The following is a 4,827-nucleotide window of genomic DNA, read 5'->3' as shown; positions in this document are numbered from 1 at the left end:
AAATTTCCTGAGTTTCCAAAGACAAAAAGGGATGAGCACAGAATAAGATCCCTGCAAATTTCTTGGCTGTCATTATCCTTTAGGTCAGTGATAGAGTGTCGTGTGTAGTAGTAAAGATGTAGCGTGCTTTTAGAAGGGAGCAGATATTCTTGTTTGCTGATACAATCACACTGTTTTGTCTGGGACTCTGAAAAAGAGAAATGGGTTAGAAAATGTTGGTTTCTCATCCTTGGTCCTTCCTCACCCTCACAGATATGGACCCTTCCATCTGTAGCAGGAATAAGACAGCCCCAGCCTTCCCGTCTCATGAGATCAGTACTCATTCATTTCATCCCTGCCCACATGTAGGTGATAAAGCACAGCATGATTTTCATGTCCTGCTTCACTGATTCTTGTGAAATTAGGTGTTTGAAGATAGAAACTCATGAAAGGAAGCTGATTTTTTTATATAAAGTGCAGTAATTTTCTTAGCAGAGAAGGTAATTGAGGATTTTCTTCATTGAAAATCAATAGAGATTTCAAGAGCATCTGTATTTCTGATGCATAGATTAAAATGACAAAATCTACTGGGATTACAGAAACACAAGGAAGACACCAAAAGTGTCTTTAAAGAGTTTTCCTAAGACTGGGCTTGTAAAGAGACTGTTAGTTGACAGAGACCCTCTTCTCACCCATAGTCCCTCTCCTTAGGTTGCAAAGGGCCAGCGTTTCCCCTGTGTGCAGTCCTGGTGCTTCAAGTGAGTTGTGGGGCAGGGCGGTGCACATGGGGCTGCCTTCAGTTTGTCCATCCTAAGTAACCCCTGGCAGTCAGAGGGCGAGTGTGTTGCAACCTCATAAACCAGCCGCCATGCTCTCCGGGATGTGTGCTCATCTCAGCTCATACTGGCTCAGGTGATGGCAGAGCAGAGAGTGGTGGCAAGAGGTCAGCCATGAGTTGCAGGGAGCACCTGGAGTCAGCTGGGACCCAAGTGGCTAGGAGTTGCAAGTGGAATTCCCAGGACTTCCCACAGCTCATTTATTCAGCTAATACTTCTCCAGCACCTGTAATGTGCTGGAGCTTCCGTTGTGAACAGAACCAAATCCCTGCCCTCATGAAGGTGACGTTCTAGTGGACATGAGAAATGATACACGCAGAAGCAGATCCAGGTCAGGACACATGAGTGCTGTCAATTTTGGAGTGCACAAGGTGAGATCCTTTGGGAAGGAATGTATGATACAGGAAAATGTGGGGGAGGGGATGGCCGTATCCCAGGTCTTATTTGGGTCCTTGGGATGCACCTCGCCAAGTGTGGGTCCTTGGTTTGCACAGGAACAATCCAAGAGAGAGCCACAATTCAGTAAAGGTAGATTTATTCAGAGAGATATATACTCCATAGACAGAGTGGGCTGTTTCAGAAGCAAGAGAAAGGCCATGAGATGTGGGATTTGGGTGATCCATTTTAAGGTAAAAGTAGATACACACTCCACAGACAGAGTGTGGGCTGTCTCCCTCAGCAGAGAGAGCATCCACGAGGTGTGGGGTTGTTAGTTTTTATGCACTCAGTATCTTCATATGCTAATAAGTGGGAGGAATATTCCAACCGCTTTGGGGAAGGTGTTGGGATTCCCAGAAATTGGGCCACCACTCACCTTTGACATTTTATGGTCAGCCTTGAACCTGTCCTGGCACCTGTGGGCGTGCCATCTAGCATCCTGCTGTATTTTGGTGAGTGTGTATTGAAGCTCAAGTTCTACTGGGAGTTGACTTTTCCATCGTTTTGGTGCTAATGGCTGTGCCCTTCTTTTAATGGCTGTGCCCGGCCCCCTTCCCTCCTGTCTCATGAAGGAGCTCTGGACTGATTGCACAATTGCAGAGCAGGGGAAAGAGTGGAAAGAACTTCATAAGTGGAAGGTGGAAGGCAGTGTTGGCAGTAGAATTCTCAAGTCAATTGTAAGTAAGGGTCTTCTGTTTGCTGGGGGTACCTAGTGTCACATTAGGGAGCTGTGAGCCTTGGGGACATCAGTGAGTGGGTGGCTCACTGTGTATACTGTGTTGTTTCTTAGGTGGCCCGAGGACAGTTGGCTTATAGGTGACCTATTCACTCAAGCAGTGGTCTCTTTGGGGATTTTCTGCATGTGAGGCTAACATGGGTCACATGGGGAGCAGGACCGGCCAGTCACAGCTTGGTCCACAGTCACCTAGTGCCCTCAAGGCTTTCATCCCATGGATGCGTCACCTCCCCCTGGATGGGAACAAGGGCACAAGTGGCGAGGCAGCTTCTCAGTGGTGGAGGCATTGCTCTCCAGACCCAACACTCAACAGCGTGGACCCCTGGTGTTGGCCACAGTCTTGGCTAGATGAGGCTTTTGGGTAGCTGAGCTCATGAGACGCGGGTGCCATGCTTCCATTCTCACCAAGAGCTCTACTTTTGAAGGTTCCGGTCAGAGAGCCACAAATACTCCCTAGCCCATAAACAATGAACAGTATCTTTCACTCAGGGAAGGCACACAGAAGGAGAACGGATCATCCCGAGAGCAGGAGAGGCCAAATCCGTCCTGCCATCAGGGGTCTGACAGATGAGCTAGCTCAGTTCCTCTTACTAGTTGTTTACTTGGAGGATCTGGGGTATTTGGGTGACCTGCAAGTGTCAGGAAATAGTACACGAGGGCTTTGTAGATTTTGTGGTCCAGTGTTAACTCACCCCATTGTAGCTGTTGTGCAAGGAAACAAAACTTGGTGGACAACAGGCTATGGCCTCTGCTCCCTGATGGAGCCAGGAAGTTACAATAAGTACGACTGCGGGGGCATCATTTCTATGTTGAGAGGCCAGATGGCCTTACATGTCTCTCATGCTGGATGTCTAAGTTGCAGAGGGAAACAGGATTCCATCCAGCTCTCCAGCCAAGGAGGAGACCAGAAGTGGCCTCCCCCACCAACTGTGAGCTCTTTGCCTCCACTGACAGCAGCAGCTATAGCAAAAAGCTGGGCTGCCACCTGCATTTCCATGTAAACATCCGAGTAGCCACAGCAATGGCCTCGTGAGGGTTGGTGTGCCCAAGGAAGCGGTGTGTGGGACGGAGGGAGCAGTGCCGGGGTCAGACACCGGGAGGGAAGGCAGGCAGTGACGACATCTGTGCAGCGCAGGCGTCATGGAACTGAGCCAAAGGGAGGCGGGTTTGGAGCAGGGAGCCTGAGCAGTGCCGTGTTGCTCGTAAGAAGATCCTGGGCTCTGGATCCAAGAAGTCATTGGCTTGATTCCTGACCCCAACCCTCATCTTGGGCAAATGTTTGAAGCTTTCTGTGACTCTGTTTCTTGGTGTCCCAAATGGGGACAATAGTAGCAATTACTTCTGAGAGTCAAGAGGGCCTTTATAGATGTCATTTCATTACGCTCACAGCAGCCCACGAGCACGGTTCTCGGTCCCCCAGTTTACACGTGGCAGACGGGTAACCTTTTAATCATTAATCATGCAGCTAAGAATGGTCAGAACCAGCATTTGAATTTGATCCCTGTGTCCAGGTTATTTCTATTCTCACTCAGTATTACTGGAAAACTAATAAAGTCAGAAGAAACACTGCTGGGAAGTGGATGCTTGAAACATGTTTGTCGTCTTCGCCATTGGGGAGTGTTGAGTTCACGTTCCTCACAGCCCATCCGAGGCTCCCTGCGTCTCCAGCTGCCCCTGCTGGGGTCTGCAGGGCTCTGGGAAGCTTCTCCTTGATCTCTACCCTAAGGCTCTCTGCTCTCCACAGGTTGATTCTCAACCCTGACCGCTCAGTAGAGTTAATGTCTAAAAACAAGAAAAGTGGGGAGGGTACGGCTCAGTGGTAGAGCACGTGTTTAGCATGCAAGAAGTCCTGGGTTCAATTCCCAGTACCTCCATTAAAATAAATAAAGCTAACTACCCCCCAAAAAAGGAAAGAAGTATTTAAAAAACAATAAACAGTACAAAGTCCCCACTCCAGGCTGGGGTGCACTATATTTTAAAGGCTCCCAGATGCTTCCCATGTGCAGGACGGTGAGAGCTACCCCTTTACACCTCTTCTCGTGAGCTTGTCCACTCACACCCATTAGCCTCTTGAAACAGGAAAACTACTTGTCTCAGCCTAGAACTTTCTCCCGATTTCTAGACTTTTATTTGCCTACTGGACATCTCTCCTGGAGCCCACAGGCACCCAGCCAGAACTGAATCAGTTGTCTCCTCTCATGACTTGCCCCTCTTCCTGCCCTCCTTATTTCAGGGAATGGCACTATAATTTAGGACACTGCCACAGCCAGAAATCTGGCTGGCATCTTTATCTCTTTCTGCCCTTCCATCACACCTGTGGCCAATCTGTCCACCTGCGGAAATATTTTCTTCTCTCTCCTCCTGGCGGGGCCTCAGCAGGCCTTCACATGAACCTGCCAATAGGTCTCCCTGCCTCCATCTTGTGTTTTTCTAGATCACTTTGCATGTCTCCTCTACCTTGGAGGCACACAGAGTCCTGTGTGATGTGCACCTGTGATCTCTCCACCTGGTTGCCTCACCTGCCTCCCACACCCTGTGCTCACTTCTAGACTATTTGCAGTTCCTGGAAGGGACCTGGCTCTCTTTGGCCTACCTCCTTTGCATGTGCAGCTCCCCAGGGAGAAATGGCCTTAACATTATACCTTCACCTGATCACTTCTAGGGCATCTCAGAACTCACCACAGTGGTTCCCTCCTCTGGGAGAGCCTTGGCTACAGTTCTGGCTCTCTGCCCCGAGCACCCTCTGCTGACTGTTATCCAAGCCCTCTTAACACGCCTCCTCAGCCATCATTTCATGATGAGTCCTGTGCGCTTAGGAGCTCCCAGAAGCAGGGACTG

Source organism: Camelus dromedarius, chromosome 15, assembly GCF_036321535.1.
Source record: "Camelus dromedarius isolate mCamDro1 chromosome 15, mCamDro1.pat, whole genome shotgun sequence".
Taxonomy (NCBI): Eukaryota; Metazoa; Chordata; class Mammalia; order Artiodactyla; family Camelidae; genus Camelus; species Camelus dromedarius.
Note: the sequence above shows the minus strand (reverse complement) of the source record.